The sequence below is a fragment of the Phoenix dactylifera genome, chromosome 2, assembly GCF_051530095.1.
Source record: "Phoenix dactylifera cultivar Ajwa chromosome 2, Ajwa_hap1_PhDact_Kaust_v1.1, whole genome shotgun sequence".
In the NCBI taxonomy this organism is placed as follows: domain Eukaryota; kingdom Viridiplantae; phylum Streptophyta; class Magnoliopsida; order Arecales; family Arecaceae; genus Phoenix; species Phoenix dactylifera.
The window spans coordinates 7143315-7158548 of NC_143191.1; the positions used below are offsets into that span (position 1 = coordinate 7143315).

The 15234-nt window shown below is 42.7% G+C and overlaps 1 pseudogene across 1 annotated transcript; it reads right to left on the reverse strand.

Annotated features, from left to right (window-relative positions):
- Positions 1-9175: 9175 nt before the first annotated feature.
- Positions 9176-13602, reverse strand: LOC120112723 (L-type lectin-domain containing receptor kinase IX.1 pseudogene; annotated as a pseudogene). The gene is made up of 2 exons (XR_015975924.2): positions 11949-13602; positions 9176-9657 (listed from the first exon to the last, which is right to left on the reverse strand). The product of XR_015975924.2 is annotated as an L-type lectin-domain containing receptor kinase IX.1 pseudogene (transcript).
- Positions 13603-15234: the final 1632 nt, after the last annotated feature.

The following is a 15234-nucleotide window of genomic DNA, read 5'->3' on the forward strand; positions in this document are numbered from 1 at the left end:
AACACAATGCATTTATTTATATTAAATGTCATGTACATGATTTGGAAAATTAAAAGAAAATTCTTCACAATACATATTGCGATTGGCTTGTAGGGCATCCTTTCACTGGAAACAAGAAAGATTCGATCTTTCGTCATAACAAATTGGCCCACAGGGGTCGAATCCTTTCTGGCCCCAGCTGTTGAGGAATCCCTCTTCCAGCGGCTGTAAAGCGATGAATAGTCGCTTGCAATCCACAAAACCCCTCAGGTATTGGTAAAAGCTCCAAGGAATTCAGCTAACTCGGTTGCAGTTTGCATTCCAACGTGTAGACCTTGAGAGGTTTTGATTAGCGTCAGAAGATGCAGTGGCTCCCCAGTGACCAGAATCAATGGGCTGTGAAACTTAGCAGCAAGAGCAAAGGCTAGATGGATTTTGACCACAGGAGAAAGGAAGCATATTTCATCTTTTGTCAAAATGACATGGATAAAGAAAGAACCTTTTTTGGAATCACAAAGAAATATAGGGAGCATGGCTATCAAAAAGATGGTCATCAACATCTTTTGGCCTTTGGAATAGATAACGAAAAACATGAGACCTTTGACAATCTACGGCAATGGAATCCCCAAAACCCTCCGAAAACGAGAGAGAAGAACTCTAAAATCATTAATTTCTTGGAAATCCTCTACGCACTTTGAAACAGGAATCCAACACAACCAAAAAGATCAGATCTTTATCGAACTAAGACCATGAAAATCCCAAAATCCTCCAAAAACGGGAGGAAAACACCGAATTGGAGAGAGAGAACCCAGCCATCCATGTAAACATCAAAAAATGCAGGAAGAAGAAGAAGCAGAAATGAATCGAAACGCACCCCTAAACAACGGATTGCATCAAGATGACCTCTTGGATTCCAAAGGAGACCGCTAGGGCTCGAATTCCTTCCCCATTTCAAACGACGGAAGGAAGAAGAGAAGAACGTTAATCGGTCCGTTTAGGAGCAGGGCGAACTCGCCGTTACTTGACGGTGAGTTCTTTTTTTATTTAATTAAATTAATATAGGTGTCAGTCCATATCTTCTTTTTCTTCAATATATAGGAGTAAAAAAAAAAAGAAAAGCTTGTCAAAGGCTATTTGAGTCAAGCTTGGACAAGCATGAAAAAATATAATATTATATATATATTATATCAGGGATCATTAGGGGTGTTGTGGTTCAAATCTGGCCCGAGGATGACCATGTCGGAGGAGTTGGGGGAGCCGCCAGGGTGTGGAAGGGAAGGACGGAAACTGCATCCTGAATGGTGGTGTACCTGCACAAAGCCTCACCAGTGTTTCCTATAAGGGCCCTCCGACGCTTAAGTTAGTGTGGAACTCAGTTGGTTTAGCCAAAAATCTCTTAGGTGTTACCTGACGGGATTATTTATAGTCCCTGTAGAGAGGCCCAAGTGGCGGAAGTATTGCCCGTCCTCATCATGAAAGGGAATGGCTCTAAGTCGGATGGCGCACAACTAGAGCTTGCTGGTGACGTGTGTTGACATCCGTTTTTGGGAACAATAAGGTGTTGACAGTCGTAGCAGGGTATAGTCGGAGTAGCACGACGCTATCCTTAGCTGTCGTGGGCCAACAAGCATAGCATGGCATGGGGGCGTCGCTACGTACGACCACGTAGGAGGACGTAGGCGCACATGTGGGTGCGGCCGTTGGTAGGGCCGAGCTCGCTGAGAGGTCGCATCATACATTTGGTGAGGACGACCTAACGGGTGTTGAGGCTAACCTAGCATCCCAGGCTCCAAGGTATGCTCGGTGGAGCTTCCCGAGCTCAAGGATCGGGGCGTATCATTGGAGAGGGCGCCCCGAGCTTGGTCAGGGCGAGTCGGTGAATACAGGAGACGCTCCGAACTTGGTCAGGCGAGTCGGCGAATACAGGAGATGCCTTGAACTTAGTCGGGCGAGTCGGCGAATACAGGAGACGCCCCGAACTTGGTCGGACGAATATCCGAGGTTGAAGGAGCTTTCGAAGGAATCCGAGGTCGGACTGGTTCTGGCCTGGATCGAAGCTCTGTCTGGCTTGCGTTGGCGTCTTTTGGGCCGAAATTGGGTGGCCCTTTTGTTGTGGGCAGGATGATATTTCTGAAGGGAAAAATCTCTCGAGTTGTCCGATAAAATCGAACGCCAGGCATGAAAAATCAGTTTTAAAATTTTTATTTATTTTATTTATAACAATTATAAATATTTAATTTAATTTTTTATGTAAAAATTACCTCAAGCCTGCAGCGGAAGTTGGTCGAGGTAATCTGGATCTGGATCCGGATCTAGATCCCTGAAGGTAGCTCTGCGAGGCCCGGATCTGCAAGCCCTCTACTTCGCATGCACGTCAAACTTCGCAAGAAGGTTGGATGATGTCTTTACTCGTGCAAAACAATCTTTTGCTAAAAGGACCCTTGAAAGAAAAGAAATCCAGAAAAAGGACCTTCCCTTTTCTCTTTCTTTCTTTCTTCTCTTTCTTTCTTTCTTCGGTTTCTTTTCTCCCGTTTCTTCGCAGCACGCCTGGGCCACAGACGCCCGTCTCTTGATCCTGATCACAGAGGGAATGGAAGGGAGGAGAGAACACTGGATCTGGGCCGAACTCCAAACCACCAGAGAGAAAGGACTCCTTCCTCTCTCTTCTTCTTCTTCTTCACAGAATCAAATCTCCTTCTCTGTCTGACAATTTCTTCTCAAGAAAATTCTCTTCCTCTCTTCTTCTAAGAGGATACGGTGGCCTACAAATAGGCCAACGCTGAGAGGAGTTAAGAGGCGTTATTGGCCAAGCATTAAAGAATTCATTCATGATGAATTTCATAACGTTTGTTTCAAAAACAAACGGTGGAAAAAACTAGTGAATCCATGAAAACGTGCCAGATTTCGAAAATCTAAATGAACCGGAATGTAGCCGGTTCAAAACCGAACATTCCGGTCTAGACGGCAAGCCGAACGGAGTCCGGATGGTGGCACGGTGTGGCGTTGAACCAAGGATGGAGAAGACTCTGTTTTTGCTCCCAGGCGTTTCTTTTCCATCGCGGCTCATAAGCATCTCTTAAGGGTCCATGAGCTTAAGGGTCCATGGGTCCACAGGAGTTTAAAACAAGTCAGCCGTTCACCATTCAAATGGGATTAGCCAAATAGAAAATGGGTTAGCCCATTTTGTAATAAAGCAAGCCTATTTGGTTCTAAACCAAATTGACAGCCCATTTGAATGATTTTTGATCCGGAAAAATTCCACATGAGTCCGACTCATGGAGGATTCAATTGGGTCCAGTTTCGGCTCGATCCAAATCCGACTTAAATCAGAATAAATACGAAATTAAATTCCAATTAAATCGTGATCGAGCCCAATTGCACTAATTTAGACCCAATCAAATCCAATCTCAACAATTGAGTCCTGATCAAGTTCAATTACATTAATTGAAACTTGATTGACCCGAAATACAGACTTAATTAGTTGTTCATCCATAAAATTTAGCATGTACCTCATGTTCAGTGCTAGCTGAACATAGACAGAACCAAATTCCAAATAACCCACAATTTAATTCTTAATTAAATTGGGTCAAGACCTTCCTACTTAGTTTGACTAATGTGCGTGACTCCGATAGGTTCGAACACTAAGCCGGTAGTACATGGACTACTTCATGCACTAATCGAGGTGACCATCTAGCAATGATACCCGACGTCCGGATAGGTCGAATATGCAAAGCAACATTCAAGAACCTAGACGTATGGTTGTTGCATAATTCATCCCTATGACCATCGATGCTCAAGATGACCTCAGAGTGGACTGTCGACCTCCGGGTCCGGTCATCCATAGTGTATTTCAAATAATCAAATCAAGTGACCTATCACTTGGTTTACCCTGGCCAAGGTTTTACTGAATTGAAATACAGTGAGACATCAACTCCTAAAATCTGGAGCGGTCAATCCCATCTTGACTCATACACAGACTTCGCGAGTACTTGACTGCACCCAGCATCCTTCCGATCCCTGAATTAGAAATTCAGGTCATCCAGTGCCTAAGTACAGTGAGTTGCTTGCAAGTCACCGTGACAGTCTTAAGTCTAAGGGGTACTTATGCCCATATGCTTTGCGAGCTAACTCCCGACAGTGGAGTGCTACGCAGGTGAGTCACTGTTCAGTGATGATGTACTCCTACATCTCATCTGTATGCCATACAGTGTCTCCACACTCCTTGGTTTAAGAGGACAACCAACTAAATGACACACAACGACCTATACTTGACATAGCTGTCGTCCAATTGACAGCTCATCATTTGGTCGCGAACTGGTTTAAGGACTAAATGATAAAACTTCTTTTATCCACTAAATTAGTCCTAAGGACTTCATCACAATACACAGGAGTTCAATTTGAAGATGTAACACTTGTGATGAATAGAAAATTGCCAGAATAAATTTTTATTCATTTTAATAAAATATATACATAATCTAATTTCTTACAATTAAAAATTGGCTTTGGGACACAATTCCCAACAATTTCACCCCCCATCATTTGCCCCCCGACTTCCGAGGTCGAGTCGCTCTTTGGCTTGGACAAAGAAAGTAGTTGGATTGTTGGTCATCCTGCGGTGTGGCCCAGCGGTTGTGAAGACGCACATGCCGAGCAGGGGATACTTGGTGCATTTTATAGCTGAGGGCTTTGAGTCAGGCTTTCGGAGCCGGGCTTAGGTGGCTTGAGCTGCCACATCACTTTGAGCAAAATCCGCTGTGGGAGTTTCTTAGTGTTTCATGTGCGCATTCCTTTTTAAGGGGTTGCTAGATGGAATGGGAAGGGGGCGACTATTAATGCCTTGTCCTCTGAAGCGCCCTGCTTGATGGAACATGAGAGGCCGGCTATTAATGCTCCATTCTCCGAAGCATCTCGTCCGATGGAATGCAAGAGGCCAACTATTAATGTTCCGATCTTTGGAGCACCCTTCATAATGATCGGTATTTAGTGCCGCAATGCAGAAAGATTTGCTAAGGCCATTTTAGGGCCTGCCATATGGCGGAACTCAGCTCGTTCTCCTCCCAAAGAGGCCGTAATCTTTTCGGGGGCATTCCTACTTTCATCCATGGGTGGAAAGATAAGTTTTTTTTTGTTTCCTTCGAGCGATCGTGGAGGTTTAATCCAACCTGAAGCTTTCCGCTGGTCTCGGCGAATAACAGGCTTACACAGTTGTCGCAGTCCGAGTAGGAAATTTTAGACAGTTTGCTCGGACTAGAAGGAACTCCACTGCTCTTCGACCTACTCGGCGAGGAGGCATTAGTAAATCTTGGTCTGAGTCCAACTCGTTCCGAGGGTAAGAGTAGCTTAGTTGCTCTTTTTCCTTCCCATGCTGGATTCTAATAAGATCTTCTGTCATCAGATATCGCATGGATGATCTTCAGCGTTGAGACACTGATGGCCAAGTACAGAAAGAGGAGGGCCGCCCCGGAAGGGGTTCAGTTTGAAAGAAGGCCAGAGTCGCTTTCGGCCTTGGAATTGAGCGGGGAGAGCCCGCCCCGATTGAGGCCACCGCTCCTGGTCGGGCCGGATCCGATCAGGTCCTTGCAGTAGAGGCCGAGGTGCCCCCATTGGTGGCAGGAAGGGACCCTTCTAACCAAGTGGTGGTCGTGCCCGTTGGCCAAGTTAAGGAGGTCAGAGAGGTCGCCTAGTTGCTTCGATTTCTCCATCAACGACTTGAGGTACTTGAAACTTCGATTTTATATGTAGAGATGACTAGCCACTATGTGTTATATCATTTGTTATTGAGATGTAGGGAATACAAATCAAGGTATATATAAAAAGCACTGCATTAATTCTTACCATTCAAGCTTGCGCTTGGTTAATGGAGACACAAGTACAATTTTTCGTTTGCCTTTGCAACCCTTTAACAATAGTTTTTATTAAAATTAAAGAATTAGAGAAGAGATTTGTATTTCTGCCAGTTTGTTATAATGTATAGGAGCAGCCTTTATATAGACTAGAAGGCTGACGAAGTTTGGTAAAGCCGACTAAGTTTGGCATAATCAATCACAAATCAATCAATATAAAGTTTAATAAGGCCGACTAATTTTGGCACAATCAATCATAAGTCAATCATGATCCTAATCAATCATATGATTTTAACATCCCCCCTCAAACTCAAGGTAGTAAAGTAGACACCAACCTGAGTTTGGAAATAAGAGATTGCAAGATGCCGGGAAGATGAGCTTTGGTAAAGACGTTCGCAACAAAGATAGATCTCAGAGAGAAGACAACTGAAGCTTAACGATGCTCGTAGAGAAAAACACCATAGAAGAAGAGTAAAAGACCTCAAACTGAATGATAAAGAAGTCAGGGAAGGAAATAAAATCGAAGATTGAGGACTCGGATGGTGCCATGCAGATGTACACCTCCATGATCCAGAGAGGGACCGTGCCTGCTAAGTTTATCCGCCAAGTTTCTGACGGTACAATTTGTCGCGCTGCTGCTAGTGTTTGGAGCGAGATCGTGCCTGCCAAGTTTATCTGCCAAGCTTCTGACAGTACGGTTTGACGCGCTGCTGCTAGAGTTTGGAGCAGCACCGCGCCTGCCAAGTTTACTCATCAAGTTTATGACGGTACGGTTTGATGCACTGCTTTATGCTCAATGATGCTGTGGAAGAGGAGGTCACTGACACGGAAAAACAGAAGCACGTGCTCAGGGAGCTTAACTCTCTCAACAGAAGCACTAGAAGCGGGTGCTCAAGAAGCTTAACTCCCTTAACAAGAGCACGGGAAACGGGTGCTCAGGAAGCTTAACTCTTTCAATAGGAGCACTGAAAATGGGTGCTCTGGGAACTTAACTCCCTTAATAGGAGCACTAGAGATGGGTGCTCAAGGAGCTTAACTCCCTCAACAAGAGCACTTAAAGTGGGTGCTCAGGGAGCTTAACTCTCTCAATAGGAGCATTGAAAATGAGTGCTCAGGGAGTTTAACTCCCTCAATAGAAGCACAAGAAATAGGTGCTCAGGGAGCTTAACTCCCTCATCTCCGGTGGAACAGGCATCGTGTGCAGCGTAAAACAAGGTCAAAAAAAAAAAAATTTGCAGCAGGTCCCACTGATAGAAAGGACCCACAAACTAGCAATCACCATGAGGAATTTCCTCGTGATCACGTCCTCATCATGTCTTGACCACCAGTAGGGCTGTTAACAAGCCGAGCCGAGCCCGAGCCTGGGAGAGCTCGGCTCGGCTCGTTTCACAAAGCTCGGGCTCGAGCTCGGGCTCGGTAACGAGCTCTATATTGGGCTCAGGCTCGGGCTTGCTTGGCAAAGCAAAGGCTCGGGCTTGAGCTCGTAAAGCTCATTTCAATTACGAGCTCCAGAACGAGCCCGAGCTCGGGCTCGTAATCGGGCTCGGGCTCGATAACAAGCTATTTTTTTCTATGTGGTCAGATTTTTATGAATTATGGTGCTGAAATAAGATTTTTCAGTGGGAGACGAGAGCTCGTTTGGGCTCGTGAGCTGTTCGGGCTCGAGCTTGCGCTCGTTTGACTAACGAGCCGAGCCCGAGCCGAGCCCAATATGGGGCTCATTAACAGCCCTGGTCCACCAGCACATGCGCGCCCTGTGAGGGAGGGAAAGGGCTCGCCCGCTTCGGCACTTCTGAGGCCATGGGGCCCAGAGAAAGAGAGCTGAGTGGGTAGCGTTGGTGGGTCCGGTGCTGAGGCCCAGCTGCTTCATGTGGGTCGCATAGGCCATGGCCCGATTGCTGTGCTCCTTCATGCGCGCGGAGGGATGGAGGCACGGCCGAGGAGGAAGTCGGTGGAGACGTAGGTGGAGAAGTCCCTCATGTCGACCTCGAACTTGATGGTGCGGACGGGCTTGATGATGGAGGCGACCACGAACGGCGGTGCGACGTGGAATCAAGGCCGCGGACGGCGGACGCGAGGATAGCAGGAAGAAAAAGAGTTCCGAGGCGTCGACAGTGGTGCGTGGCAGAGATCCTTCTCCCCCTTGCCTTGGAAGCCGCCGGATACTAGAGAACACCGGGAAGAACAAAGGAACCCACGGGAAGAAGAGGTCTCTCTTTTTCTTTCTTCTCTAGTTTCGGCTTGGGAAGAAAACCGCCAGAGAACCCCCACGTGATGGAGCGCCCACGGGGAAGAGAATTCTCTTTGGGCTTGGGGGAGAAGAATAGCACCTAAAAAACCCCCTGAGCCCCTATGTGAAGCAACACTCACGTGAAAAGAGAGAGAACGCTATAGCCACCCCCCTTCCACGTAAAGTACAGCACCCCCATAACAGCCCAATTTTTTTTTTTAATGTTTTTGATTGAAAGCCAAACAGAAAATAATGAGAAAATAACAAAAAATAATTAAAGAGAAAAAGAGGAAAGAAAGAAGACTTTGATTTTATCAGGATCTCAATGAGAAGAAGGGGGCTTTGAAAGCCGCCGAGGTCGGAGCCCCGACTACCCTCCAAATGAGGCAGAAGAAATAGAGGATCTACGAGCAATGACGACCACAAAACAAGCGAAAGAGAGGACGACAACAGGTTGTGTGATCGGTGGCTCTGATACCATGTTGAAATTGAAGAATTAGAGAAGAGAATTATATTTCTGCTCGTCTGTTATAATGTACAGGAGCAGCCCTTATATAGACTAGGAGGCTGATGAAGTTTGGTAAGGCCGATTAAGTTTGACACAATCAATCACAAATTAATCAAGGTGAAGTTTAGTAAGGCCGACTAAGTTTGGCACAATCAGTCACAAATCAACCATGATCCTAATCAATCATATGATTTTAACAATTTTAGTGAACATATAGTTGTTGGCCACACATGCTTGAACACATGTAACATATGCAGACATATTTGTTTCCTATGAAAACAAATGTGAGCATAATGATATATATAATACTTACCATTATGCAGAGGAAAAAATATTGGACTTACATTGACATGCCCACAATCATCAATAGCATGGTTTGACATATCTTTTGCACGAAGCACCGCCAATAGTGTTAAAGATGACTCGCCACAATGCTATAGGCATCTTGAGCAGTAAATTGGGTAAAAAAGCATCACAAAGTTTGGAAAATTGATAGTACAGAACACATGATAGCATTAAGAAGCAATATCCTCACCATGTTCCATGATAAACATATAAGACTAATTTGCAAGTCCAATGGATAACATATCAAACCTCCTAGAACAAAAAAAAAGTTCAATCTCTAAAACCTGCTTCAATTTCTTGTTCAAAATAACTCCTGGCCATGTTTGAGTTGGAGCTTGAAGAGTAGCTACTAACTGGAGGTCCGCCGGATGATGATGATGCGGAGATAAGATTAGAAATATCCATTGGAGGAAAATACACTGCTACAGGCATCTTAGGTGGCAGATCAGGTAGTGGACCATCAAATTTGAGAACGTTAATTGCTTGTCTTATTGATGGTCTCATGTTGTAATCTGGATGGGCGCACCACAACCCTACAATCATGAAGCGCTCCATTTGTTTCTCTTCGAATTCCATCTTTAACCTTTTATCCACTGCCATTAAATACATGTTTTTGCCATAAAGCTCCCAAGCCCACTCTACCAAATTCACCTTGTCTTGCTTCTCTTTTAAATCAATTGGTTTTCTACCACATGCAAGCTCTAGTACAACAACTCCAAAGCTGTATACATCTGATTCTTTGTTAGCTTTTCCTGTAAAATAGTATGATACATTTCGATTAGCAAAAAATAATTTATATTTATCATCGTTAATTTTAAGTTAATTAAAATAATGCAGACTCGGCTAAACAGGTCAACTATGATCCTAACTTTATATTGTCGTGAAGCGTTTTCATATTGAGCCTGGCTAGCTTGGGTACAACAGTTGATGGAGTAAGCCTCCAGGGTGGATATTTAGTTTGAGCAATTAATAGCCTTCTGTATAGGCTGGACCAATTCACTAATGGGTTAAACAAGCTTGACCGAAGAAACTTCGTTAACCTAGTTTTTCCAGGCATAAATTTATGGGTAGGAATATATTTATGCCTAATGAACATCAGTCACAACACATAAGTTCGGCTGAATTTTAACTTCCTAGCATGCAAGTAGAGGTGTTTTACTTTTTCTTCAAATACAATAGGGCTAGAAGATTGATGGTAAAATTTTCCGCAAATTAGACAATTACTTTTTTGGGAGCTAAAATTGAGCCTGCCTATTGATAAAATTGGGATATCAGTGATTGCTCCATTTTATAGTAGAGTTGATAAGGGACCTTACACATGATAGGCCTAGACCATAGAGCTGCCATGGGCTCCAAGAGCCATTTTCATTGGTCTAGGCCTAGCCATGATCAGCAATTCAGCTCTGCCTAGCATAAATAAAATTTAAGATTTTTTTGCATACATATCCTTCTAAATATTAAAATTTGCATGAATATCTTTTTATAATTAATTTTTGTATGTATACCTTTATAAAATACTTGTTTCTCTTGTATACCTTTCACTTTTTTTTTTTCTGCATATGTGCCCACACCATCTAATACTGTCACAAAATTAGTGGTTTAAAATTAAAAATGACTGAGATATTCCTAATAGGTAGATATGCAAAAAAATATTTATAAAGGTATATATGTAAATAATACTTTGTGAGGGTATTCATAAAATTTTACATATTTAGGAGGGTTTAAATGCAAAAAATTCTAATATTATTTTGTTCTATTTCAATCTATTTTAACATATGAATTTGTCTAGTGCCTACTTATCAATGTTTTCCATAAAAATATTTTATTTCATCGAAACATAGCTTATAATGTTTATTGTTATAGATATATATATGAGAGTAAGTATAAGAATATAGAAAAGGATTATAATTTTTTAAAGGCATACGATAGATTGCAGTGATCAAACTTCTTTGCTTCTACTATGCTCATAAGTAGAAAAGTAATACCAATCATCCTCAAGCAAAATCATTGAAGGACTTCGAACCCTTCAGACTTATTAACAACCTCCATGGCCATATGGTAGGAGGCCACCCCTTATGTTGTGTACCTTAAGCCGTTTTCTTTGCAGCTTCAATTTTTTAGAAGGAAAAAAAAAGATGTAGTGTACGGGGCCTATCTTATCATAGTAATTTTAAATCAGCCATAAGTCTACACAAGAAAAATTTTCCAACTCTAAAACATTGCAAATCTTATACACTAAAAGATAAATGTTGCAAATCTCTCACAAAAGTTTTTATTAAATAATTCATAAAGCCAAATGCAAGACCTTGTCATCTTCATGTAAAAAAGAATATAATGAAGGTCTATCTATGGTGGAGAAGGGAGTCATGAAAATAGTTTTAATTTCAGACAGAGAAGTGAAAGAGAGGGTCGAGCGAGATCGAAAAATTTCTTAAAGAATGTAGAGATATTAGTTTTTAGTGAGACATGTTAACCTGTTTTCCGCTTCAAAAATAAAAAGATATTCTCATAATTTTAATTAATTTTTAATTTAAATCAATATGATTTTGGCTAATCACGTCAGTTGAATTGCTATGTCAAAGGTATTCATACAAATATAGTATTTTGTGAGGGTATGCATGCAAATATCAATTTAGAGGGCATTATTTTTTTTTTATATACACTCTTCTAAATATATAAAATTATATGAATACCGTTCGAAATTGCTATTTGCACATATACCCCTATAAACATTTCCTTTTACAAGTTTACCCATTAAGGGTATTTTCGTCATTTCAATTTTAAACTACTAACGATGTTAGATGGCATGGATAAATACTTACAAAGAAAAAAGAAAAAGAAAGGTATACAAGGTATGCATAGAAAACAAGTGTTTGATGATGATATACATATAAATATCAATTTAAGAAGGGTATTCACACAAATTCTAATATTTAGGAGTTATGTGCCGAAAAAGCTCTAAAATCTATTTCTATAGTTTCCATCCAAAAAGCAATCATCCAGAGAGCCCTCAAAGAGCAGCTAGAATTATAATATTACCTACCTGTGGTAGCATATTCAGGTGCGATGTATCCCCTCGTCCCAGCCATAACCGTTGTTTGCATCTTACTATCATGATCCACAAGCCTTGCTAGCCCAAAATCACCGAGTTTAGCATTGAACCCCGAATCCAACATCACGTTGCTCGGCTTGACATCTCTATGGACTACACACTGCTCCCACTCTTCGTGAAGATAGAGAAGTGCCAAGGCCAAGCCGAATGCGATCTGGTACCTCTCTGGCCATGTTAGCAATCTCTCCTCGTTGTATAGATGGCGATCGAGGCTTTTGTTCGACATGTACTCGTAGACAAGCAACAAATCGCCTCTTTGATGGCAATAGCCAATGAGCTGCACAAGATTGCGATGCCGCAGCCGGCTTATAATCGTGACTTCCGATTTATACTCCTTTGTCCCTTGCTTAGAATCTCTGGAAATCCTCTTGATTGCCACTTCTTGCTTCGTATCATCCAACACTCCCATGTAAACCTCCCCGAAACCCCCTTTCCCAAGCTTTGCCTCCTTAACAAAATTTCTGGTTGCAATCGCAAGTGCACTATAAGAAAATTTCCTAGGGCCGCCACCTCTCTCGAATGCATTATTGATGGACAATTCAAGAGCCTTCTCTTCTTCTTCTTCTTCTTCTTCTTCTTCTTCTTCTTCTTCTTCTTGTGCTTCTTGTGCTTCCATCCCTCCACCAGCCCTCTTATGCCATACTACGGAACACACCAAACCCAACCCACATAGCAAGATCCCAATGCCACAAGCAAGCCCCACCACTAGGCTCATCTTACTCTTCTTCTTGGCTTCGAAAGTTTCATTAGTTGGACTAAGTCCAGGGCTGGGAGCAAGATCTTGAGAACCCAAATTGGAGGAATTGAAATCCCAGGAGTAGATGCTATGCGACTCGTAAAGTTCCCCGGTGGAAGCTGAGAAGCCAATGGCTACGTTCTCAGGCAGGTGGTCCCTCAAGTCCACTGCATAAAACAAGCTCCAATTCCTCCGAGGATCTGAAGCATTACTGAGGAAGACGCTCAAATTTTGAGCAGCAGCATCGTAACTAACGGATGCAATGAATTGTGCATTCTCTCTGAGGCTAGCCTTCAAGTCCACTTGTTTTCGGGAAAAGATCGACCAAATGTCGATGCCCACATGGTTGGCGCTTGTATCGTTGACATCAGTGTTCATGTAGCTATCAAATTCGACAGCCACGACCTTGTTCTCATCTGTTTTGTTGCCATTATTTTTATATAGTCCAAGCTTTTTACCGGCTGTTGCCGATGGGTCCTGGACAAAAGGGAAGGGTGAGAGGAAGAAGGCAAGCCCATCGGCACTTAGCTGATTTCCGAAGCCGTTGATAGAGAATCTGAAAGTTGTTGTGAAGTTGGCAAGCGTCCCTGAAGCTTTGTCCCAGAGAGGCACCGGTTCGGAATATGTGGCGCTTCCAACGCTATAGTTAAGGGGAGAGTCCATCTGGTTCTTGGTCAGTTCGACGATGCTGCCGTGATAGTAGGCGTCGCCAGAGAAGTTTATGTTCGGTTTGTCCAGTTTATTGCCAGTAAGGTTGAAGGAGAGTGGGCTTGCAAGAGGGATCACGATGGACAACTGAAAAAGGAGGAGAACTAAGATGTGGAGAGGACCAGACTTGCAGAGACCCATTTGCTTGGAAGGATCTTGAGAAGGTCCATGGAAACTATAAGAGATCCATGGAAGCTATAAGAACGACTTAAGGATGGCATATGGCACAATGGGACTTTCTTGGAATAATGTCTTTGAGCCTTTTAGAGAGCATACTCGGAGTGAGGGGGGGAGAGAGAGGCGGGGAGAGGCAGAGGCGGGGGCAGAGGGAGACACAGAATTGGACACAGGAAAAGAGAGGGATGGGGTGGTGTCGCGAAGAGAATGAGAGGTTGAAGATTTCTAGTGATCTTAAGTTGTTAAATCTATAATCCATTGGCCATAATTTTCACCGTCAAATAAAATTGTTGTTGTTAGTTTTAAAATCTTATGGCTAAGGCCGCCCATTGATTCTAACTATCAATTGATTCTTATCAATAAAAAATTAGTAAGTAATATTTATTTGTTTATGATTTGAGCTACATTAACCTAGACTTGAATGAAGCAAATCTAGTCTTTGTTCAATTTGTTTATATTGAGCTAAATAAATTTAATTCATGTTTAACTTATTCATGTACTAATATCTAGCTTAATTTCAAGCCAAACATGAGCTCCTCGTAAATAGTTTGTTCGTTTGAAAAAGCCACTAGGCCCTTCCTACTCTTCTTCTTGGCTTCAAAAGTTTCATTAGTTGGACTGGGAGCAGGACCTTGAGAACCTAAATTGGAGGAATTGAAATCCCAGGAGTAGATGCTATGCGACATGTAAAGGTCTCCGGTGGAAGCTGAGAAACCAATGGCTACGTGAACAGGCTGGTAGTGCCTCGAGTCCACGACATAAAACAGGTTCCAATTCCTCTGAGGATCTGAAGCATTTCTGAGGAAGACGCTCAAATTTTGGGTCACAGCATTGTAACTAACGGATGCAATTAATGAATTATCGTGCAGGCCAATTACCTCAGCTCTGGATATCCAAGACTTGGTCCAGAAGTGTTCAGGCCGGCATCAATTTAATTATCAAGTCTGCTCACCAGATGGCTACACCGTCAAGTTTATTATGAATTGGATTATTGGACCCGTGCATGCAAGTTTTCTCGAGCAACACGTAATGGAATGCGACGGCTGGACGGCACGGCTTGACGGCGCATTTGGGTGCAATCGCACGGCACCAATTAAGGCTTTCTTGCAGTGGCTCCCACTCTTCAAGTTGGTGGGACTCCTTTGGGCTCGTTTGGTTCGCGGGAAAAGAAGGAGGAAAAGTGTGGTCAACGGGAAAGTAATGGAATGCCTCTTGTTTGGTTGGAGTTTTCAAAGGAGAGAGAAGGGAAAGTTGTATTCCCATGAGAATATGATTCCCACATTTTATGGAAAAGTCTTTCCCATGAGAAACATGGGAAAGTTACTTTCCAATGAGGCGGGAATCACTCAATTTTTACTTTTTTCCAAAAAATCCCTTCAACATTAAAGAAGCATTAAAGAGACATTAACAACCTATTTTTTATTAAGGGCATAATAGGAATTATACATAACTTTCCTAAGAAAGTGGATGGCCAACCAAACATAAGCACTTTGGAAATTTGTCACTTTCCCATGATCAACCAAACATGCCAAAAGTACTTTTCTAGGTATTCTCTTCCTAGAAATTTGTTTTCCTGGAATCATATTCCTAGGGGGG